Source organism: Panthera pardus, unplaced genomic scaffold, assembly GCF_024362965.1.
Source record: "Panthera pardus isolate Hobbes unplaced genomic scaffold, ASM2436296v1 HiC_scaffold_12, whole genome shotgun sequence".
In the NCBI taxonomy this organism is placed as follows: domain Eukaryota; kingdom Metazoa; phylum Chordata; class Mammalia; order Carnivora; family Felidae; genus Panthera; species Panthera pardus.
The window spans coordinates 91,065,802-91,091,589 of NW_026526677.1; the positions used below are offsets into that span (position 1 = coordinate 91,065,802).

The 25,788-nt window shown below is 45.2% G+C and overlaps 1 long non-coding RNA gene across 1 annotated transcript; it reads right to left on the reverse strand.

Annotated features, from left to right (window-relative positions):
• Positions 1–216: 216 nt before the first annotated feature.
• Positions 217–3,392, reverse strand: LOC109250323 (uncharacterized). The gene is made up of 3 exons (XR_002072985.2): positions 3,178–3,392; positions 1,999–2,251; positions 217–471 (listed from the first exon to the last, which is right to left on the reverse strand). It is a non-coding gene; the product is annotated as an uncharacterized LOC109250323 (long non-coding RNA).
• Between the last annotated feature and the right edge of the window lie 22,396 nt (positions 3,393–25,788).

Here is a 25,788-nt window from a genome sequence, read left to right on the forward strand (position 1 = left end):
CGCCTCTTGCTGCAGCCATAGGGAGCTTCTCACCAGTATCCAAGCGTTGCCCTTTAACAGCCAAGCAGGCTTTGTCGGGGCAATCTTCCCCCTGCCCCCCGGCAAACTTCGCCACTCGCCGTTTTCTAAAAATTCCGCCAATAAGAAACTTGCCTGATTTCCCGAGAATGCTGGTCATTATCTTCCCCTGCTCCAACAACAACTGGCCATTTCATATCTCTGATTACAACTTCTCTTTTTATTTGACTTTCTCCCGCTAGCTTCAAAATATCGTGTGCCAGAGTCTGTCCATTTCTATATTCCCGGCATCTAGCAGAAGGGCCGCACATAGTAGGCGTTTCATAAATAGTTAAGTGAATCGAGGAGGCTGTAGAACAAAACTGTGGACTCCCGTGATTTATCGGTCCTGGGCTGACTCGCTCGAACATGGACAAAACAGGCTGAACTGTGGGAGTGATAGCAATCGAGAACCTGGAAAGAAGCACGCGTAAAATTAAGGCCCTGCCTAGAGACGTACCAGCCCAGGGCAGTGTCCGAGCAGGAGGCATTTCCATTCTTTCCAGCTCCCTGGAAACTCTGGCCACCCCTCTGTAACGAAAAAGAAGGGAGTGCCACCCCAGCCAATAACAGAGAAGTCTGTGGCATCCATCCCCATTGGCCAACTCAGCCTGAAGACAGCAGCAGAGAGCCTGAGAGCAGAAAGGTGAACTCTTCCAGGCCTGACACTGTGATCGAATAGTATTGCGGGCACTTCCAGGAGGCACTTTGGATGGTAGTCCTGGCCCAGTTTGCATGCAGCTGCAGAGAGCTGTGTGAGTTCCAGGAGAAGGCATTGGCATAAACGCACCCAACTTCCATTTTTCTTTTTCTCTTCTTTGTACGTTTTCCAGGACGGGGCCAGGCAGTCACCTGACTAGATGCTCACAACTGCCCAGCTGCATTGCCCAAAGCCAGACCAAGAAAGAGGGGGGAGTTCTTAAAAGGCCAGGAGAAGGAAGATGGAGGAGAGTCGGTTCAATAAACAACACATCGGGGATGTATGCACATGACAAAAACCGGGGGCTGAGGTCTAAACGAGGAGAGTGATCTAAACTGGTAGTCTGGGGACGCCTGAGGGGCTCAATCGTTTAAGCGTCTGACTTCAGCTCAGGTCACGATCTCACGGTTCGTGGGTTCGAGCCCCGTGTCAGGCTCTGTGTTGACAGCTCGGAGCCTGGAGGCTGCTTCAGATTCTGTGTCTCCCTCTCTCTCTGCCCCTCCCCCACTTGTGCCTTCTCTCTCTCTCTCTCTCTCAAAAATAAATAAAAACCTTAAACCAATAGCCTGGGAGATAGCATCCCTGCCGATAAGCCAGGGACTGACTCACCCCCTCTGAGTGAACCTGAACTTAGCCCGATCCTGGTCTACAAAATCAGGAGAGTACAGTTGCATCATCATAGTGTAAGAAGAAACTCCAGAGATCTGATAGTCCGGAGACTCTAATTTCAAGGACAGGCAACAAAGGCTCAGAGAAGCCAAGTGATTTGCACAGGATCACATAGCCAGTGTGTGACAGAGCTGGGACAAGGACCCACATCTCCTTTCACCCGCAAGTAACACGTTTCCTGTGAACAGCATTGCAGATTCTTAGAAGACAACTCTCTGCCCCCAATAAACGTATAGTGTCGCTCTGTGTTGAATCTGGTAACTGGAAGGCGTTAAGCACCAGCTCTAAAGCTTCGAGGGCTGCTGAGATAATTCATCTAAGGTTTGTGCCTATAAATTTGTGTTTGTGGCTCGATGCTGCATTGAACATGAAAGTCAGGTAGTGTAAGGGAAGTATAACAATCAGATATTTCTTCCCCTGGTCCTGCTCTCTAACCCCAAACTTGATGAGGTCCCCTAAGGATTTTTTTTTCCACGTGCTTTCATTCCTGAAGCTTCCATGATTTGATTTCCCATCAGCTCCTGCCCCGACCGTCCTGGTTTTCACACACCGGCATGCCCACCCACACTCACCAAACAGAAATAATTTTATCAAGTGGCCGTGCTGCAGATTGCCTCTCAACAGCTGGGCTCAGGAAAAGCTCTGGGGATGAGTTCGGATCAGGAGTTATCTTCCCTGACACGCTGTTTCTGGATTTGCATACACATGGGTTGGATGTTTTAATTAGCACTGTCAGCTGGTCTGGTCACAGCTCCCCACCAACTGCTTTGCTTCTTAGGTGAGTGGCCGAAAGCTGTTGTGCTGAGAGGTTGAGTGCTCTGGTTTCTAGAAAAAGAAAACAGACACCTGGGTGTCTGCCTCCTATTTGTTCATTCATGTTCAACCACATTTTATCGAGGCTCTATTAAGTGTCAGGCACTCAGCTGCAATGAGGGGATTCTAGAAGCATCAGACATGACTCGTCCTCATAAACAGACACACCTGAGGGACACTAAATGGACATGTTGTAAACAGATAATGGATGGTACAGGTGGATCCTTGACGATACAGAGATGCACAAGGTGTGATGAAAGACCAGAGGAGGAACATTTGACCCAGCCTTGGGTTTGTGGTAGGAGGGGGCCAAGGAGCTGTTTCCATTGCTGAGAATATGGGAAGGCTTCCTGGAGGAAGAGAAGCTAATAAGAAACAAGATGGGGTTGGCAGCTGGAAGTAGTGTTGACGAGTGTTTGGGGGTGGAGAAAGGGAATGGGAGGAGGTGCAGGCAGGGGACACATACTTGATATTCGTCTAGCAGCTCACAGTCTCTTGCTTCACAGGCACTGAGCAGCCTCATGAAGTGCACATGGGAGATGCCAGGCCCTCTTGGATCTACCAGTGGTCCCCCCATTACCAGCCCAGTGGTCCACCTTTCCTCTCCCTCCTGCTCCTGCACAGGCTGCTTTTCCCGAACCCATCTTCTCTCGGCCTCCAGGATCTCGTTCATTCCTGTCTGGCTTTCCCTTTCAATCTCCGCAATAGCCGATCGGCGTCAGCATCAGCATCAGCCCCAAGTGTTCCCTTCCCTGGGGAGGTACCCTCAGACCTCCACCGGTACTCTCTCCCCCAGGCTCTTAATTCCAATTTCACAGAAAATCCCTCTTCCCCCCACCCCCCACCCCCCGCCAAAAAAAATTCTCCATTGTCTCAGGATAAAAATCCAAATTTTTAGCTAGGCACGTATGACCCTTTATACCATTCTCCAGCCTTACCATTTTGCCCATAGACAGTGCACTGGGGCGTGTGGTGCCTTTCCAAACTCCCAACCTGTCTTCTCGGCTTGAAATTCTTCCCCTGCCCCAGGCTGAGTTGGAGCTCCTTCTATATGTGCTCATTACAACGTTTAACATTCCATATGGCAGTGACCTGTCTCCCTAATCAGACTAAGCATCTTAGGGGTGGGATATTTGTCCCATTCATAGTCGTATCCCCGAAGCCTGGCACTATTAACTAATACAGGGAAGGAATACGCATGCACACGCGCACACAGGGCGGTTAATTTGAATTGAATCCTTCCTCTCGCCAACTCGCAGGTATTTGAGACCTTATTCAAATGTCACCTCTTCTGTGAACACTTCCTTAATTCCACCAGGCATCCACAGATGTTTTCCAGGTCTCTATTATTCCACTTGTTACACTGCATTATTATCCCCTTTTTTAATTCATCTACCACCAGAGTTCCTAAAGGGTAGAGAATAGCTCCCCCCCCCAACACTATGCCTGGTTCAAGGTTGAGACTCAAACATTATGTGATGACTGAATGAACCATCAGGTCACATGGAGGAAAACTGGGGTTTGGGGGAGAACATTGGTACATCTGCGACTCAAACTCTTGGCTCTGGGTTCACGGATTTTTCCTCTAAAGACAAAACTAGCATCTCTGATCCCACCACACAGCTCCAGCTCTGCGGAGAGACCCTCCACAAGGCGTCACTCTTTTTCTCGGGTGGCAGAACCTTCCGTGAGTTCACATCCCACTGCACGTAGGGCAGCCAGCCGTCCGCAGTGAGGGTCACCAGGTACTGAGAGCCCTCACAGTTGTGCGGCAAGTTAAGTTTTCCAAGTTATTCTTGGGAAACAGTGAGCCTCCCAACAGATACACGGAGCCTCAGCCTGAGCTCCTAATATTGAGTCGTAGCTGCGTTGGACTCCAGCTCTGCCGTTCGCCAGAACGTGACTTTGAGCAGGTCACACCTTACACCCGAATTTTCTCCAAGATAGGGATGAGTATAACGACCCTTCACAATTGTGCAGAAAATAGGTAACAGTATCAGTGCTGTATACATTTTTCATGTACCTTGTTATTGAATCTCTGTAAATATATCGACATAGCAGGAGCCCAATAAATCCTCACCATGAGTGGCATCAAGCTATGCTTGGTCTGTACAACAATCTGTTCTCTTTCCAATAATTTTTCTGAGCCCTGAATCCTCCTTAGCCCTCTGTGTTGACCTCCTAGACCTTGAGAGCGCATGGGAAGAAGAATTCTAATTCAAAAAAAATTTTTTAACGTTTATTTTTGAGAGAGATGGGGGGGGAGGGGCAGAGAGAGAGGGAGACACAGAATCCAAAGCAGCTCCAGGCTCTGAGCTGTCAGCACAGAGCCCGATGCGGGGCTCGAACTCACGAACCGTGACATCATGACCTGAGCCGAAGTCGGACACTTAACCAAGCCACCCTGCCCCAGAAGAATTCTAATTCAAAAAAGAAAAGAATTACACCGTCCTCTGATATGTTGTAGATCCACCATGGTTGTGTTTTGCATAGCTTCTGTGATCCTTATTGTGATCATTTTTTACAAGATGCTTTGATATACTCCAGGGGAAAAAAGGCATGCAGAGGAATCCTAGAGTAATGGTAGAAACCTATAGAAGAGGTATTCCCTGAAGGCTCAAGGCATTTTCCCAAATGGGCCCATGTGCACTGCTTGGTTTTTTTTTTAATGTTTTTAAGTGTTTATTTTTGAGAGAGAGACAGAACATGAGTGGGGGAAAGGCAGAAAGAGAGGGAGACACAGAAGCCAAAGGAGGCTCCAGGCTCTGAGCTGTCAGCACAGAGCCCGATGCGGGACTCAAACCCACAGACTGTGAGATCATGACCTGAGCTGAAGACAGATGCTCAGACGAATGAATCACCCAGGTGCCCCTCCACAATTTTCATGCTCCTCTGAAAGAAAGGGCCAGTCTGCTTCTGCCATTCAAAATCTAGCCAAATGGTCTAAGCATCCAGGAACATGTTATGTCTATTTCTGGGAATTCCCAAAGGCTTAGTCACCCCAACTTTTATATATCTCACATGATAAAACAAAAATCTCCAACCCATGTGCCAAAGGTCCTTGAAGGATGTGGATTATGGCGGGCAGTTCCAAATTTGACCATACATTGAGTGTCATCTCTCACCTAAAAAAAAAAAAAAAAAAAATGTTTTGTAAATACACCTACCTTTTTTTTTAATTTCAAGTGTATTTGATATTGTTATAAGTAAATGTATACCTGTATAAGATCATTACTGAATTTTTAATAGCTCTTTGTAATTATACATTTCCCTACAAAATAAGTATTCAAAGGATTAATAATAACTTAAAATTTCATTGTGGGGAAATTGACAAGGGGCATGTTTTGCAAAATGCTTGGCTTAAAAAGCAATGCCAATACCAGCAGCGTTTAGGATTCTTATAAGTCAGGATCCAGGATCTGAATGGACCAGGAAGGCAGCTTTCCCGAGCAACTCAGAAACATATGTATGTTGCAGAGTGACCTTGAGAAGGATCTTTCTGCTCCCGAAGATGGAGCTATTCGGGTCTCTCTGCCAACCTAATCCACCACGCAGCCCTGGCACGAGATGCAGGGAGAGCTAATCTTTCCTCCTTCCATCTGGGGGGCCCGGGCGGGGGTGGGGGGGAGCACAGCAGCAGCTGCCAGCCGAGGGCTACCAGGAGGACGAGCGGGGGGAAAGGGCAGGACAGCACCACCCAGACAGACGCGGGGGTCTCTCCTCTGTTCCTCCCGGGTCCCTCTCCGTCAGCCCCCATGACAAAGTAGCAGCAGAAAGTAAGTCTGGCGGCCATGTGGCCAGGAGAACACAGAGGTAAGGAGCAAGGTGACTAACCTCATCAAGCCATCACAAATTAAATACTGTCTGTGCAGGAGAGTTCACCTCCCAGCTTGCTCTGGGAGTGGGAAGCTGAGATTTCCTGTGCTTGGACCAGATAAGAGGCTGCAAGCTAGGTAGCCAGCCTAGGTGAGGACAAGATGCGTGAACCACACGGACAGCAGGTGTGTGTCGGGTTGGCAACTAATTACCAACGGTACACACCTGTCACCGAGGCAGGTCACCCCCTGCCACTTTGGGTGACACGGACCTGGACCCTGTTAACCTGACTGAAGGCTGCTCTCTTCCCCACTGACCAGTGTTTCCAGAGGAGCAAGCCGCTGGGCGAGCCATGAACTCCATCCACCGTGCCTTTGTTTCCACGCAGGAGAAAGGGTGCTATTAATACCCGCTTCCCCTCCACAGGGGGCCAAGAGCCTTAATTAAGTGTGGTTTGTGAAGTGCTCTGAGGTTACAGGATGGAAGCTGAGCTCTGAGTGCAAACTATTATTGTTAATTAATTATTGTCAGCGGAATTATTTACTCTGTGTTTTCAGGTCTAGGAGCCCTTGTTTACAGCTCTAAGAGTGCTTTTGTTTGATATATTTTCCATTCTCCTCTCCCACGCACGTCTATGTTCCCTTTCTTCCCCTTCCTCTTTCTCTTGGCCCTGGCTGGAAAGCAAAGCATTTAGCTTCCCCCTTGCACCTCAGACATAAGCAGGCTTTCATAAAGAGAGGAAGAGAAATGCTTAGGAATGTAAATGTAAACTGAAACACACGAAAGAAGGAATGTAAATGTAAACTGAAACACACGAAAGAAGGGATCTAAGACAAAATACGTGTAGCGTTGGCTGGGCAACACAGAGCCCCCCCGGGGGGGGGGGGGGGAGTATGCAATTAATCCTAAACAGAATATAGAGCTGAAATATGGAAGTCTCTTTGCCAAGATGGTTTCTGCCGGTGCATGATTATGACCTCTGAGGGGCAATGATACCCAAGATCAGGAGAAGGCGTCAGAAATTTTCAGAGCAGTGAGCCTATCGACAGGACCAGAAGGCCCCCTTTTTACAACACCCTCCCTCCTCACTCCAACCCCTGCAAAACAAAAACAAAAACAAAAACAAAAACAAAAACAAAACACAAGGCCGGCTCAACTTTAATTTCTATCTTCAATTAGTTAGGATAACAATCCTATAGAATTTCTAGAATAAAGTGTGCCTCTGAGATTAAAAAGAGGGAGACCAGAGGCATTAGGGGAACAAAGCAAACCGGATGGAACAATGCGTGACTTCCCATCTTGGCTGCCACCTGGCGCTCACCAGGCTGGCATCTGAATCAAGGGCATTGTGGATGCAAGACGAGAGAATCCCCAGTGAACTGTAGCTTTTATGAATAAATTGTACTTGCCAAAATTGTTCGGTTGTTTGTGGACATTGATTTATTTTCTCTGATTCTTTCTGATTGTTATATTTTGGATGGTGCTTACTGATGTGAAAAAGCCATCTAGTATTGCTGATAAATCTAGAGATAACGGCAGAGGTCAAAAAAGTGGAAGGAAGGAAAAGAAGGTGTGCTTGCCACACAATGGTAAAACTTTCTTATGTAAAGAACAACTCTCTGGGGCCATTTACAGGCCCTTTTGCCCTGTTTCATAATTGTATAATTGGCGGGGTCACTTGTTTCTTTCTTCCCCTTCTGGAGTTAAAGGCAAAATGGAAGGGCTGTGTTTTATCTGGGTGTTCAGACATCGTGTTGCATTTATTTTTTACTTCTTTCCCTTCCCCTGTTTTTTCCTCTGCACATGCGTGTGCAGTGTGTGAATGCGTGCGTGTGTGTGGGTGCGTGGGTGAGAGAAAGAGAGAGAGAGAGAGGGCAGAGAAAGAAGGTGAGAGCAGGCTTTCAGCGTAGTCACAGCACCAGTGGAGATCGGATTTTTTCTTAAGACTCCTTTGAGTGGAGACACCTAACATTTTCAAGGTCATGCAATGGGCACCTTCGATGCCTTCAAGGTGAGCCCGAACCTCTCTGATTCCCTGGGTCTCCGCGCTCCCTATACTGGAGTTCTAGGGCCAAGCTTACCTCTTAAAAAAGGAGCGTGGAACTCCGTTAAACTTCCAGGTGGGATGGTTAGGCATTGAATGTGGGAACACGGGGAGGGGAAGCGGGGAATGAGAAGGTGGCAAAACGCTGCTGACTGACTCTGTTTCCACCTTTGTATCGCAACTCTTGAAACATTACACCTAAAATAGGTCGACGGGGATTGGGGATAAAGTGGGATAAGCCTTAGCTAATTACCCCAATGTGCAGAATGCCTGCTTTTAAATCCTGAGTCGGATTTCATCACAGAAGCTGAGAAGATCTCCCAACATCCAAATGCATTTGAAAATTGACCAGAGGGGCACTCTATCCAAAGAGATAGCTTGTTCCGTAATAGGGTAACAGACGTAACAATTGCACAGAGACAGGAGCATACAATGGCTCGTCTCTGTGCTGGCTCCCGGTGTCATTCAAAGGAGCAGCACAGCAGACAGAATTAAGGAGTGAGTGCTGGCTCTGATCATTTTTCCACATCCTCCCTGTCAGGCTGGGTCTCCTCAGCAGAACAAACCTCAAATTCAATACAACAGAGACACACAGAAAAAGACAAGGAACATCTGCGATCAATTGGTGGGGAGACATTAATAATAGAGATGCTGAGGTTGCGGGAGGGAAGATATTTTATTAAGCCTCGCTTTTAGATACGCGTTGTATTTTGAGTTATCTTCACTTTTCAGTAATCTTGCGGGAATGAGGGGACAATGTGGGTCCGTTTTAAAGAACACAAGCCCTGGGGCACCTGCGTGGCTCAGTCGGCTGAGCGTCCAACTTCGGCTCGGGTCATGATCTCACCGAGCCCCGCGTCGGGGTCTGTGCTGACAGCTCGGAGCCTGGAGCCAGCTTCCCATTCTGTGTCTCCCTCTCTCTCTGTCCCGCCCCCGTTCATGCTCTGTCTCTCTCTGTCTCAAAAATAAATAAACATTAAAAAAAAAAATAAAGAACACGAGCCCTCTTGGGGTAAATTGTCACTAAAAAGACTAGTTTTTGCCATCAGCCTAACTTCAAGTTGATTTATTTCAGGAACAATTTGGAAACCATCACAGAAAATGGTTTGGATGATCCTCCACCGATAGCTTTTGAAAAAACTCTTTCCATGAACTTAGTGAAGCAGGTGGTCCAGAAAATACCTTCCCGCACGTTCTTTCTCAACCACAAATCTATCCTACCCCCTCCACTCACAAAGGCATCGCCCATGGAAGGTCTGGTGTTGAAACTCTACCATCAGATCCCATGTTAGTTGCTTAGCTTTATATTTTAAGTATGGTTTTGTTTTGTTTTTTCCATTTGGCCGTCTCCTTGCTAAACATCTCAAATCACATATTTGCAATAGGGCAAGAATTACATCAATTTCAGTTTTTGTTGTTCAAAATCTCAAATGCCACCATTTTGCAGAGAGCTGCAATATGGCTGATGTTCTGTCAATGGTGATAATGAACCGAATTGATCTAAGAAACATTTATTGAGTAGCGATTATGCATGAGGCATTGCAATGTTTGCAAAAATTTAAGAGTCCTTACCCTCAGGAAGTTTGTAAGCTAAAGAGAGGGAGGGCCATAAGCAGAAGACATATGAATACACATAACAGAGGAAGAATAAATGGGCAAAACATGAGTGGTACAAATAACATGCTGTAAGAATACAGAGTAAGAAGGAATTTGCCTGGGCGCCTGGGTGGGTCAGTAGGTAGTGTTCAGGTGAACCTGAATCTTCGGTTCAGGTGGTGATCTCATGGTTCATGAGTTCAAGCCCCACATGGGGTTCTCTGCTGTCAGCTCTGAACCTGCTTCAAGTGCTCTGTCCCCCTCTCTCCCTGCACCTCCCCCACTCCCTCTCTCTCTCAAAAAAATTTTAAAACTTAAAAAAAAAAATTTAGCACAAAAAGATTTGCCTGAGATGACAAGGTGAGCTTCACAGAGAAGATGACAGAGGAATTAGATTTTATAGAAAATTAGGCTTTTGGTAGAAGAGGGCAGGAAAGGACTTCTAAGCTGACAAAGGTGGATGAGTCCAAACTCAGAGGAAAGTGACAGCCAGGTCCAACTATACTGGCAAACTAGCCTCTGCTTAGACAAGGGTGCCCAGACCGATGTGGTAAGGTCAAAGCCAAGTTTTCCTGCAGAATTAGCTCACCTGCTTGCTTCTAGGATTAAGGAATTCTCTTCAACACCCAGGAATCGGAGAAATCAAGTGACTTGCAAAATCACCTTATCACAGGAAGGCAGGGTCCACAAAGTGATCTTGGAGCCCCAACTCCCAGGTATCAGACAGATGAAGGCCCTGAGCTCCCCAGATGTCACTTCTGTAAAATCTCCAACCCCCACGCCCATGGGTCTTCCGAGAGGCCCCACACTGTCACAGGTACAGAGCTTTCTGCCAGACTTTAGAACAAGAATTTCACCTCGGAGGTGAGAACGGATATGAGAAATTTCAGCCCAACGAGTGATTTTCCCTCAAGGCTGTCATAAGCACCTGAAAACAGGGGTTTATAATGGAAGTGGCATCGCAACTGTGACTACGTGGCCACAGAAGTGTGACACTGTCCTTAACTACAAGCACTGTAATAAGAAGCAGCATTTGAATGGTGCTCAGAAGGACGGCCAGGATCTGCGTTCCTCCTTTTCTAGATCACCACGTCTCCCAATCTCTTACATTTCTAGCTAAAAAGACACACAAGTTTCATGGGGCGGGGGGGGGGGGGGGGAGACAACAACAACTTAGCGCAAGAACAGGAAGTTTGGTAACAAGAGAAAAATCAATTATGAAGGATGCTGGTCTCTGACTTGAGGCAACTGTCACAAGGAAACTGTCATAACCTCAGGGCTCTTGGAGAGTTCACCGGGGTTCAATTCCCTCCTGGCCCCAGCCGGAGCCTCTCGCAGAAATTCCCAAATATCATGCCAGAGCCAGTTACCTTAACATTCCATTCGAGTTTAGAATCAAACTGCAACTCTTTGCAAAGGAGCTGTAGCCAGTGTGAACACAGAAGGAGGTTCTTTCTCCAACAGTCGTAGAAACCACTCCATTGATCTGCCTCCACGGTACCAAGATCATCTAGAACATCACCAAATTAGTATAAATGTCCCAAGTCACAAAAGGAAACAATTGAAATTCACACGGGACATCAGGTTAAAAAAAAAAAACCTAGCAGAAAATAAAAATCACCCATTCGTCATCAGAAAACCACGTGTGTGAGCGTGTGTGTGTGTGTGTGTGTGTGTGCATGTGTGTACGTGAGTGTGTACATTCACACGTTGTATATACACAGTTCAAAGCTATAAGCAAGGTTTTACATTGCATATGCCTATGTAAATATCTTTTTGATACAACAGAGAACTATAGCAAAAGCTGTGGGTCTCAGGCTTTCCCCCCACGTGAAATAGGGACAATTCAGCTAATTTACCTTCACTTTCATTCTGTTAGTAGAGTTCTTAGCCTCTTTGGATGGTTTGCTGATTTAAAGAATAACAAAAACCCCTCCTCCACATTTAGCTTAAGATAGCATTTATTGAGGGGTGTTTGATGTTCCAGGAAGAAAAGGCACATTAGTGTGGGGAAACCTGTGTATTTATACACTGAGTGTTCTGAAAAATCCTGCAAAAAGCCCACGGATTTTCCCAAACTTATTTCCCCATACTATTAAATATTCCCCATGCTGATCTTAATTATTTTCCTAACAAGACAATTTTCTGTAGGAGCCCATGTGGGCAATTCTGGCATTAAAGGCCGTGTGCACTCTATATAGAATATAACAGATTAGAGGCCGAGGTAACCTGGACAGGCTGCAGTGTGGATGAGCAATATCCATCCCCTGGCTCGTGTTCCAACGTGGAAGTTCTTACACTAGAGAAATGCATCTGGCCACCTACTCTCTCCCCTCACGGGATCATGCCCGTCCTGGGCAGCTGGGGCACAGACTGGGGGTTAAGGGTAAAGTTTTAGCAAGTACCTTTGGTAATAAATCTAACATTACAGTCTCCAAATGGTTTCACCTCCACACATTCTGGAGACATTCTGGAACTTCATCTCTGATCTCTGTTATATCTATTGTTCAAATGGTCCTGAACTTGGGAGAATAGAAAGGTACCGTGTTGACACCCTAAATTTAACTAGCAACGGAAGTGCTCCCCCCCGGCCCCGGCTTACACCCAGTAAATTGCTACTACAGTACTGAGCTCACTTCGCAGGTGCACTATTCACAATGGCTTCTTTTCCTACCCATGGGATGCTCTCAAGACCAATATGAGGAGCAGAACACACGGAAAGGTCTCCCAGGCAACTTTGCTAGCTGAATATAGTTCACTGGCCTATTAATGCTTAAAGTGAATTCTTTGACTTAAAGCCCTTTAAAAATCGTCAAACGCACTTGGGAAGAGTGCATATTAAGCTGCGTAGACATCTTTGACATGAATGAGCTGATTAGATGTCATCTTGGAAGCAGGTCTGGAGGATGAGGAGAAAGCAACAAAGGATAGTGGGGGGTATTGGAGAAGATACTGGGGGGACTGGAATCAATAAGGCTACTTAGCAAAGGGACAGAGACAAGGGAGGGGAGTACGCAGTACTCAAAAGAGATGGCTTGATCCAGGCAAGCCACACGCCAATGCTCATTCCTGATCACGTGCCTGTGAATGCTTTGGAGAGAATCCATCACCATTTCCTCACTAGGCACCCGGGGCACCTACTCGTTCATCAGGTTCATCTTTATATTCAAAAATATATAGGGGCACCTGGGTGGCTCAGTCAGTTAAGCGTTCGACTTCGGCTCAGGTCATGATCTCGCAGTTCGTGAGCTCGACCCCCGCATCAGGCTCTGTGCTGACAGCTCAGAGCCTGGAGCCTGCTTCAGATTCTGTGTCTCCCTCTCTCTCTGCCCCTCCCCTGCTCACGCTCTGTCTCTCTCTGTCTCAAAAATGAATAAACTTTAAAAAAATGTTACAAAAGGCTTTTGACCAGGTTTTCTCAACCACGTCGAGATCAGCTCTCAAGCGGTGGTGATTTTCTGAGATGGTGCGGCCAACGGTAGAACCCATGGACCCTAACATCCAGCCCGCTGCATCGAGCGTAGAGTCAGGCTCTTATACATATTAAAGGTGAGACGGCTGCCTCTTTCCAGAAAGTTTACGTTGTTACAAACTCTTCTAATAACCTCCGAAAATAACGAGGACCAAGGTCTCTTTCCTTCTCATTGATATGACAGCCTAATAATTTGAAGTCTGTGAGGCACATCTTACATAAATAAAAGGCCTACGATTTATCAATGACTACAACCTTAGCAACAAGCACACACAATTTACTACCTCCTTTCTTCTTTCAGGTGCTCAGGACTGGCAGGTGGGAGAAAAGAGAGTCATCTGCTCATTCGATTTTGTAAAATCCTTCCCAGCAAAAGGACTTCTGGTTTTAAAAGAAGCCCAAGGAAGTGACCTCTGTTGTTATAGCCCACTCTCCGGATTCTGCTTTTCTCTCGCCAGCCTGCACACATCCTACCTGAATAGGAAGGTGACAACTTGGAGAGAATTGTAACGTGCCCCTCTCGAAGCCCAGGAGACAGACACGCAGAGGCAGCTGGAAGGGGAGAAGGGGACCATGGAGGAACTCAGAGAGCTCATCCAGAAGTGGCTGTGCTCAGTGATGTGTGCCCTGTGCTCTGAGGATCCACCCTCAGGGCAGTCTCTAGCCAGAGAAAGTTCTAGTTCTTCAAGACTCAAGCTCCCCCCACACCGGCCCCCGCACTGCACGGTCACTGTCTTATCTCAGATGGTCACTTTTCCGAAGCTCCAAAAAGAAATCACTGCCATTCTGAGAGAAAAGGATTATAGATTTAATGTTGAACAGGACTTAACATCAGCGATAGTCTGTATTAGATGATTCACAGGACCTCACAGGACTGCATTAGATGAATCAAATGCACCTCAATTCAAATCTGGTGCCTCCCACTTGGAGTGAAACCCACTGAACGCAGTTACACATAATTGGAGACATGTATGGATTGAGAGGCAACATGTGGCAACATATGCCCCTCCTCCATGATATTAGCATGAATGAATACATTAGATCACCAATGTCACTGCCCCTCCTCCCACAGCCCTGGGTAGAAAAGAAAGAGCAGGGACGCCTGGGTGGTCAAGCATCAGATTCTTGATTTCAGCTCAGTTCTTGATCCCAGGGTCTTGGGATCGAGCCCCATCTCGGGCTCCAAGCTGAGCACGAAGCATGCTTAAGATTCTCTCTCTCTCTCTCTCTCTCTCAAAAACTTAAATAAATAAAAATAAAATAAAGAGCAGAAGGGCCAAGCCCACAGGACCTGGTGGAGGAGCCCTAGGTAGGACAGACAGGAGACAGCCCCAGTCAGAGATCTCTGATAGTTAAGTCCAGTCCCTGCCTGTCTCCTCTGAGACGCTGCCTGAACTAATTCTGATCAGATAAATGAATTGCGACCCCCTGGCTACTAGGTTATTTCCTAGGATGCCAAGAAGGTACAGGGACCCTCTAGCACCAAACCCTACTCTACAGTTCAGCTAAATACGGCCCCATGCCCAGCAACCTCCGCCCTCCCAGCCCCCAGGCAAGCAGGCCAGCCTCGGGGCCCCTCTGCAGAGCCCCACCGCACCGTGCCTTCAAGGGCAGCAACAGCCCCGTTATGCGCAAACATCGTGCATGTCATTTAAGTCTGCACCATCTGTTCTGGGCCTTCATTACGACTTCATGCTGAACATATGTGACAATTACATCTGTAAAAGGAAAAATGGGATTTTTGTGATTTAGCTTCAAGTAAATGCTCCTGGTGCAAGCAAGCATGCATTTGAGCGAGGCCTTTCTTTATTTTCGTTTCTTCCCCCACACTTGAGAAACTGTTTGCCACAGATAAGTTTTAGTTCTAGGCTCACCCACTGAGCTTAGAGTGACCAGAAATGAGAGACTGTAGCTCCCTGCTCTAAGAATAAAAAGTAAAGTGAAATAAAATAAGATAAGATAAAATAAAATAAAATAAAATAAAATAAAATAAAATAAAATAAAATAAAATAAAAAATAAAGTAAAATAAAATAAAATAAAATGAAATAAAATCTAGGTTTATCCCAAGAATTATAATCAAGTCAGGATGCAGTCAACAACCATACTGCAGAGCATGGGCCATGCAGGCTGATCTCTAGAGCTGAGTCTTTGCCCAACCACTTGCCAACCCTGTGACTTCAGGGCAGGTTGCCCTGAATCTTGTTGTCTCTGCATAATGGAAATAATACCAGCAATGCTGTCATAGAGTCATGAGGAGTAAGGAGAGAAATCACACAAGGCAGTCAACACAGTGCCTGGCACACAGGGAAGGCACAAGACACAGGGTAGCTTCATCATGGGTTCTCAGTTTTCCCAACCTGGAGGTGGGGGATGCTTGACATTGAATAGATAGGTAGTTGGAAATAGATCTAGCCCTCACTCTTCAGCGGACTAGAGTCTTCCAATGACAAACCAGAAGGCTTAACGCCTGAACAGCTGTTTTTAGTATGTGTGTGTGGATGTGTGCGAGTGTAGACATTCATAGGTAGAGAGATAAAAGAGAGAGACAGAGAGATGGCAGGCACAAAGGACACAGGAAAAATGGGAGACCATATTTATCATTTTAATAACGATTTCCTCTGATAGCGGGTTCGGAGAAACAGAGGAGGGAGGAAGTTTAGGAAAAGAAACGAAAAAAATACCCCAAGTAAGGGGCTATATGAAGACTCTCGAGAGTACTGTCTGAAGAGTTAGGGGTCGAACACATGGATGAATGTAACAACGGGGGGCGGGGGGGGGTGGTCTCTGTTCCTGACAGCCAACACAAGGAGCTATTATAGAATGCCCTGGATGTATTTGCATATATGCCAACCGGGTTAAGTTAAAATAAAATAGTTCTGAAACGTGGGAAACGGAACTCACCACCTGCCTCACCTGCCTCACCTGCCCCTCAGGAGGGTTTGATAATTTGGAAAAGCACAAGTTAATCCCCTCCTACTGACGGGCACAGGGCACCAGGAGTGTGGCCGGGAGACTGACTGTGTGGCTCACGTCGGCAGCAGTCAGAATGAGCCAGGGTCCAGGAAGACAACTGTGCTCAGGGCCAAGGAGCTAGTTAATCCTATCTGAGCACTGCAGAGGGGTGGGGGAGAAGTCTGCCTCCTGAAAGCAAGTAGAAAAAGACCCATAACATGCCCATGCCACATGGGGTAGATTTAATGAGCTTAACACTTCAGTCGGTTGCTTCTACCCCTAAAAGCAAAGAAAAAGCTTAGGGCCACCTGGCGAATGGTAATTGCTAGCTCTCCATCCGGGAGCAGATCAGGCAGAGCAATAATAGATTTCTTTTTTTTCCTAGAAGAGGTAGCAGCAGACAGCCAGCAATGCTCAGCCGACCCAAATTCTGCTTGGTAAGGGCCTCTGCAGCACCTGTGAGCCCAGAGTAGCATCGATTGCCCATGCATGGGGGCCTAGATGATTCTATGGCACTCAGTACACCCAAGGCATTGCATGGAGGGCTTGAGGATATACTCAGTCCCAAATGGTAGCGCTTGACAGATGGGGGGAGTAAGGGCGGGGATCCATCCAGGAAAATGGAAAGTGACATGTGTTAGGCCTGTGAAGTCTCTTAATTCTACCCTTCACCTTGTTCCCTCTGGAGACCTGAACACACATACTAATCACCAGCAAACTGAGAACTGAGTATCCTCCTTATTAATCTGCCAAAGTACCTCAGAGCCCCCACAATGTAAGGTTTGAGGTAAACCCCGCTGTCCAATACAGCTTTTTTCTTTTTTGTTGAGGTCAAAATGCAGCATTCTATTTCTCCCCTTATACCTACCCCTTGTCCAGGTGGGCCTACCTTGAAGACATGGAAAATGAGAGCACACACGGGACCTAAGCCCAGAAGACCATTATCGGGGGGAAAGGATTCTGTTGGACTGATTTCTACCTTCAAGATACAGAATTCCACGCGCTAGAAAAGATGACCCAGTGGACCTCCAAACTTAAACATTTGGTTTCGGCTACAACTCCTCCTGCCGTGGGGACAGAGGGAATGGACAGAGGGATTGGAAGTGACTTCTTTAACATTTCTCTGGCGTGGGGAGAGGCAGCAAACTGTTCTCTCCTTTCTAGAACTGGAAAACAGGAAAATGCGTTCCCCCTTTTCAACATGATCACCCCAACAAGTGGGGGTTCACTAGACCTTCCTTCCCTCTTGGGCCACCCCAGGAAGGAGATGCCAAGGACGGCTTTGCTGCTCAGAGAGCTATTTCAGGATTCCATGCATTCTGACCTCCTCTACAGGCTTGAACTCCTCACTTCCTTCTGAAGTGCTTTCACTGTGCAGCCAAGAAAAGGCAAGTGTGGAGAGAGGAGTCGCAACACTCCCAGTGCAGAGAAGACTGAAATTTCTAAGTAGCCCTGGTTTGTTTGGGAACCAATTCAAAGGTTAATTTAGAGAGAACCTCCTGGTAAGCACACCTGCTCACACACAAAAGCCTGCATCATCTTTTATTTTTTAACTGAAACTTGGGTGACAGGGCTGCAGCCACATTTCAAAGATCCTCTGGTTCAATCCTCCTTCTCCATTTTATATATAAGAGAAATGAATGAATCTTCCAAGGCGCAGGCTGTCGGAATGCTGTGGAGTGTTTTCCCTACTGCCTTGTCGATGACTCAATCTCTGCCTTTACCCGTCATTCTCTCTGATCATTACTTTTTGGTCTATAGCTTCCCACTTTTGAGAGATTTTTTAAAATGTCTCTATATTTACTTTTGAGAGAGAGAGAGGAAGTGGGGGGGGCAGAGGGAGGAAGAGAGAGAAAGAAAGAGAGAGAGAGAGAGAGAGAGAATATCCAAGCAGGCTCCGCACCGTCAGCACAGAGCCCAGCACAGGGCTCGATCCCATGAACCGTGAGATCATGACCTGTGCCGAAATCAAAAGTCAGAGACTAAACTGGCTGAGCCACTCAGGCAACCCCATTTTTGAGAGATTAAGTCTTGCTTAGTTCAGAGTGTATCCCAATCATCAGTCCTCAAGTTCCTGTACCCTCATTGGCAGTAATCCTCCTCACTTGGAAATTGGGGTGAGGTTGTGGGGAGAGAGGATAAAATATTACAGTTCTCACTCAATCACATTTAAAAATTAGAGCTGAGGGGCGCCTGGGCAGCTCAGTCCATTAAGTGTCTGACCCTTGGTTTCAGCTCAGGTCACGATCTTCCAGTTTCCTGAATTCGAGCCCTATGTCGGGCTCTGCACAGACAGTGTGGAAAGCGCTTGGGATTCTCTCTGTCTCTCTCTGTCTCTCTATCTCTCTCTCTCTGTCCCTCCTCACTCATGCTGTGTCTGTCTCTCTCAAAATAAATACGTAAGCATACAATAAATAAAATAATCAATAAAATAAAAATTATAGCTGAGATTCACTAGAAGGAACCATGGACTGGATGACTTCCTGCCTGTTCCCCTACCTCCAGGATCCCCCTGTCCACACCATTATGCAAATCTGATCCTGTTGGTGCCCTGTCTCTTGACCTTTAGTGGCGCCCCATTTGAACCCAGGTATCTGACACCTGGGGGTCTTCAGACATAATTCAATAACATTAGGGATGTTTCTAATGTATGTTTTCATTTCTGATAATATGAAAATGAACACAGGCATTTTCTGGGTCACCAGGATGCTCGCCTCCTAATGGAACACAGCCAAGCAATCGAGTGTTTGTGTTTGTGTTTACGACAGCGATGGTGACAACTTATACTTGTTTAATACTGAAAGTTAATGAGAAAAGGGCACAGGCCAGCCAAATACATATGTTTTGCTTTCTTTCAAAGTGAAAGTCAAATGACCTCAATGTTCACTGTGTGAATGAAGATTTCCCAGTAGCTGGCACAGAGAGGATAGTAGAAAGTGAGTCACCGCACGGCATATGGTAATAGAAGTATGACCCACACAAAAAAGCCTGCGCAGTGGTGGTCAGTACCTCATATGACTGCAATTTAGACAAACGACCTCATGCACCATATTGAACTCTGTTGTTAATTTTTATTTTATTGGCTTTCAGAGTTTTGTGTGCGTTTAGACATTTCTTCCGAATTTTTTCAGTTTGATTAGAGCTACGAAGACTGTATTCCTTAATATGCTTGCACATAAAAAGCTATGTTATAATAAACAATATTTTAGTCAATATTGAGGGTAGATGGGTGAATCAGTCAGGGTCCCAACAGGAAAGAGCTGGCACTTGTGGAAGGATTTAACTGATAAGAATTGAATGAAGGGGTATGAGCAGGGCTGAGGGACCCAGCGAAGGTTGGTAAGGAATCCAAGAACCAGCAAGACTGGGGTGAGGGTCAAAGAGAGGCCCACCGGAGAGCAGAGGAAGGTAAAGCATCTGGAAGGCGGGTGCTTGACTGGAGAAATAGCCTACAGAAACTGAACTGCTTCCAGAACATGGACTGAAGCAGGGAGGAAGTAGGGGAATAATACCTGTTTCCTCTTCCCACCACTCTCCAGTGCCTCCCCGCTGTCCCAACCATCTAGAAGCAGCGGGAAAGCAAGCCTGGATAGTGCAATCCATTGAGAACAACCTTCTGGCCCACAGAGCAAGGCAAAGAAGGGTAGACACGGGTGTGGGGGCATCGGTGAAGAATAACCAGAATAGTAGGGATTTTTATTTTTCCCTTTAGAAGTGGAACGTACATCATTCAAGTTTGAGAAACACTGTCCTGAAAGCTGATATCCATAATGTTGCCCCCAAGAGGCCCCTTTGCCTGGAGTCGGCCCATCTCTCCACCCTAATTTCTAGCCATGTGAAACTACCAGCAACTTCAACCAGTTTCAGTCATGTTTCAAGCCTCTCTCCTTCCTCCAACATTAAATTCCCTGCCAAATCCTAATCCCACCTGCTTCTTTACTTTCAGTCTACAAACAGTAACTCAACTTGCAAGATTCAACACAAATATCAATCCTTCGACAACACCTTCCTGATTCCCTTTTGCACAGATGAAACAATAAACTACTCCTCCTCTGGATTCCTAGTGCAATATCAGCACACTGGTACAAGAGCACTTAAGATAGTATGATAATGGTTGTCCTTAGCACTAGAGTTATATTCCTAAAGGGGAAAGTACAGCTCTGTATTTCACCAATTAAAAGAGTCTATCGTGTAACAGAACTCAATAACTGCTGGGAGGAAAGGAGGGAAGGAAGGAGGGAAGGAAGGAAGGAAGGAAGGAAGGAAGGAAGGAAGGAAGGAAAGAAGGAAGGAAGGAAAGAAGGAAGGAAAGAAGGGGGGAGGAAGGGAGGAAGGAAGGAAGGAAGGAAGGATGGAAGGAAGGATAGTAGGAAGGAAAGAAGGAAGGAAGGAAGCAAGGGAGGGAGGGAGGAAGGGGAAGGATAGGAAGCATTAAATAAGACCACATGAGCATCTAAGTTTTGTCGTTATATGGTCTTGAGCAATGTATAGCTTCTCTATAGATCTCAACATTCTTCTCAATAAAATGAAGAGAATAATATCAAGGTCCTCATGGATCTTGAAAGTACTAAATAAGGAAAGACAAATGCAAGCTCCCAGCACAGTAACTGACTTACTGAAGACAAGAAGGAATGTTTATTTATCTATTTATCCACTGTCTTTAGTCTTTCAGGGAAATGAAAACATTTGAAGCTCTGGTCCAGCCAGTTTTCTAGATCTACTCCTGAGCCTAACAGAGCAAGTATGTGCCCCATGGATAGATCTGTCCATGGGTGCTTTTATTTCCCTCTAGACAGGAAAAAAATGATGCTTGGCTGAGCAGGAAGGAAGAAAGTACACTGTTAAAGAGATATGGATGGAAACATGTGTTCTTTCTGTTGAAGAACAAAAACTATATATATATATATATATATATATATATATATATATATATATACATATAATTTTCCTTCAGATGACTGACTGACTGAATGGATGGATGGATGGATGGATTTTCTTCGGTAAGTGAGTATGTTACTTGCGTGACTGGTTTCCCTGAAACACAGTTAATTTTACCTAAGGATAGAAATTTTTAACCCGTGCAGAACCCACAGAAACCCCCAACTATATGGAAAGGAGAAGGAAGAAATCAACACCCGCTGCCTAAAATCAAGTCAAATCAACTCAGTCATTAAGATCTTACCTATAAGGTCATCACTGCCGGAGGAGAGTACCCCAACAACCCTAAATCAGACTGAAACAAATTGAAAACAAGAAGTATTATCAAAGGCTCTAACATGTTTCATGAGTTTTGGTTTTACTCATAAATTCCCAGATGTCCAAATGGACCTCTATTGACTCGTGTGTTTCTTCCTCCAAGTTCAAAATGAATGTCGAGTGTCTGTCGGTTGACAGAAAGGGATTTGCTCCCAGGCTCGTTCTGTTGGAGACATTGAGCCCATCTTGTGAGTCCCTGTGTAATGAGGCCATTCTACAAATGCCAATGTTATTTTTTATTAGGCTCAACATATTATTACATCTTTGCACTGTTGCAGTAGAAAACCTACTAGTTTATATAACTTGGTTTCAGAGGTGCATACTCTACAGGTGAGCCAACGAGTTCAACAGTGGCTCCTGTTGGATAGGTACATTTCTGTAACTCAGTTGCATGTACCGTCGTAAATGACCAGAGGAAGGGAATAAACCACCTGAGCAAAGAGGGTTGAGTTGACGACTCTCCGGAAAGGAGGAAATTCTTCTGGCCCAGAACTATGTGAGGTTGCGACTTCTTAAATCTTCTCCAATTTGTCTGTATCTCCTTTAAAAGGCAATGCGTAAAATCCTAATAATATAGAGCAAGCTCTTGTGAATAGAGTACTTTAAAATTTTACAGTATCCTACTACTTTCATTTCTATCCCACTGTAGCGTCTTCTTGCTGATTCATCTACAGCTTGTGATGCAGTGTGTGCTTTAGATCTTTCCTTTGATACTTCCCCCTTTTACCACATCCTAGGTATTTTGATTTTCTGGCTTTAAGCGTCCTATTTTGTACGTCTTCATTTTGAGTTTTACCTAGCTTGTCAAGGTCATGTCAATGACTTGCCAAGGTCATTCGGAAATTTCCTTTTTCTTTGCCACAGGTACATGTTATGTTTACATTGTCTCACTTCCGTGCTTGGAGCCTGCAATGGTTTGACTCCCGTCTAAGGCCCGCTCTCTGAAATGCCACTTGAATGCACCTCTGGTTTGCTTACAAATTGACAACTACCTTTTGGGAATGGTGTTCAAAAGAATCATTCACCCAACGAGCAAGATCATAACGTTTAAGCTTATAGTTGAAAATATTATTTACACAATAAAAAACCTTATTGACATTAAGAAAGATCATCGTCTGCTTTCAAATAGGAAACCGTATCGCTTTACAAGCCTCACTTGTCAAAGTGTGGTCCGTCCATTGACAAGCAACAACACCAGCAGCAGCTTCTGGTAGCTTCTTCGAAATGCAGAATTGCAAGCCCTACTTGAGACCTCCTGAATAAAATCTGAATTTAACACAGCTTTGCCGATGCATATGCATATTCAAGTTTGAGAACCAGTGCTCTAGATGATTTATGCCTTTGATAAAGTACCCCATGTTTTCCTAGGTGATTATAAATTGATGGGTTAATGATTTGCCTTGTGATTGCCCAGATATGGATGGGCCTGCAATTTTCAGGGTAATCATTCCTCAAGGGTGGCTCCGCATGTGCCCTCCAGCAGTCCACAAAAGAATTTTCTACTCCCACATGATTTCTTTGCAGAAATATTTAGAAATTGTGTTGCCACCTCAACATACTTCAAACTTTGCTCCTTCTCACTCCCCTCGCACGCAAAGGAACACTGAATAGTTCAACAGTTTCTATAGAGGAAAAATAAGATTATTGACTTTCTTAGCGTGGGCACCAAGTGCCACATTCTTAACTGACTGGAAAGTGCAATGTTTAAGGAAAATATAAGCATAAACACACATGCTTACATGTACACGGTGGTAATTTGATTCTGAAGCCACTGACTCTGAATAAGCTGCTCTATGATCCCCCGGGCAACCACGTCACTTCTTTGGACCACCAGACTTCACTGTGTAATGTAGGAAGTGTGGATTGGGACTGAGAGTTGGCTTGCAGTGCTCACTCCATTACTAATTATGTGATGGTTGGCATATTGCTTAATGTCCCTCAGTTTCAGGTTTACCATTTGTAAAATAGAAATAATAATGGTACCTATCTCATATGTACTTATGAGAATCAAATAATATAAGGCATGAGAAAGTACCATCTGGACCATATGGAGTACCCAACAAGTCGTTGTTGTTACTGTTGTTGTTCTAACGTTAATTATTATCAAGATCTCCAAAGATTGATGCCCCCACCCCCGAATTCATCCAATGTTTTATCTCTAGTACCTGGCATATGGAAGGGGTTCGTGAAATATGGGTTGAATTAATGCTTAAATAAATGGTGGATGGGTGGATGGATAAATGGGTCTAGGTTTCCTAATCCGTAAAATGAGAAAATTTCACTAAATAATTACCAAATTCTCTTTTAATTTTGAATATTTGAGCTGTATCAGACATAATCCCTGGGTTTGTGTTTAGCACTGATTTCCAGATAAGTCCCAATCTTAAAAGCAAGAATATGGGCAATTTCAGGAGAAAAATTGTGCTAAGGCCAAGGATACAGTTACCAACCACACCGGAAGAAGCCAAGGGACAAAACTGTGATATCCCAGGGAACACATTCAGCCAGTCATTCTGGTTGTGAATGCTATCCATTGTGGCTTTCAGCAAACCAGGGATCCAGAAAATAGGTAAGTGCTAATGACCCCAAGGAAAAAGCAGCCTATCTATTTTCATACGCACACCTAGAAGAAATTACACCTTCCTGACAACTTGATTTAGATGAAATGTCATGAGAAAAAGAATGTGCGCAATTTTTCAACAGGGGGAAAAAATCCAGTAGGGAACTCTGTCAGGTCTTGGGGGTGAGATTTTCTCAATATTAAGCTGATGATGCCCTGGGTATAAGATCAGCCCCCTTGACTTTTATTTGTATAAAGATAGTTTTCTTCACAGATTCAATCATTTGTAATCATTGTCCATGCTTGGAACCTGATCCCATCAGAGCAAGAGCTCAGAAAATATTTCTTGAATGGAATTAACCCTCACAACTACAATTCTGGGTGCTAGGAACAACAGGTTTAGGTATTTTTATTTTATGGAACAAGGTACCAAGGCCTTGAGAGGTGAAAAATTATTTAAGTATATTTGGTAAACAGTAGTAAAGTGAGGTCTTGAACCACTGACCACCGCCCCAAAGTCAATGCACTCCCAGAATGCCACACTGCCTTTCTGTAGCTGCAGAAGCTGAATTGGGACTAGGGTTCATTCATTCAATTAATATCCATTGGGTACATGCTAGAAACTAAAGAAGTATATAATAATAAACAAATCAAGCATAATTGTTGCCTCAGGTAAAGTTGTCAGGCTGGAAAAGGACAAAGATATATTGCCCACTTCCCACAAGGACTACCCTTTGGCAATTAGATAACCCATCTTAAAAATATTTTGAAACAACATATAACCTCTCAAATGACCTAGTGATAGACTTTCAAATAGAAAGGCTTTGTAACCAGGCAGATTTCCATGTAAATCTGTCTTCTATGCCTTGTTGACTGAAGCACCAACAAAGGAGGTTCTTTTTTTTCTTGAATTTTGTTTATTTATTTTGAGAGAAGGGGGATGGAGGGCAGACAGAGAGAGGGAGAGACAGAATCCCAAGCAGGCTCTGCAGTGCACTGTCATTGCAGAGCCCAAAGTCCAGTGCAGGACTTGAACTCACAAAAGGCGAGATCGTGACCTGAGCTGAAATCAAGAGTTGAGCACTTAGCCAACTGAGCCACCCAGACACCCCTGAGGTGCACCTTTCTGAACACCAGTTTCATCACCTGCAAAAACTGGGAAATCATGCACATTTTGAGAAGTCATGACAATTAAATGAACTTTAATGCAAGAAAGCCTGGAATGTAGGGCCTATCACATTAACAGAAGCTCAAAAAACTTTATCGTCCTCCCCCTCTTTTTAATTTCCTAGCCTAAAAGCCAATGGCAAGCTCCCTGTTATTCTTCACAGACATAAAGTCTTATGAAAAGCAAACGAAAGAGGAATAGAAAGAAAAAGCAGAGTGATTGGATACCCAATTGGAATACATATCAATGGCTGAACTGGGCTCCACGTTTCAGCAAAGGAGACTGGATGATATCTTCCCTGCAGCCCCTGAAACATCCAAATAGGTGGCTCAGAGCCACTGACCATGTGACTTATCTGCCTGCAGAGTTTAAGCAAGCGGGCAGCCACGATTGCATGAGCCTTAGGGATGGCTCTCCCCAGAAACCAAAAAGTGGTGTGGACAATCACCAAGGTCTCTGGCTCCAAGCATTCTGCATCTATAAAATGCTGAGCATCTTTGATGAAAATCTGACTATTAAAAATTGTGATGGTGCTTCCATGATTTTTTCCCCAATCTGTCTCTCTATTCTGTTCCACTATTCACTCCTCCTTAAATATCATGTACTCAATCCAAACTGAAATATTTGATTTTCCTTCAGTTTGTTCTGAGTGTTTGTGACATGGATCATGCTGCTTCTCCCCAT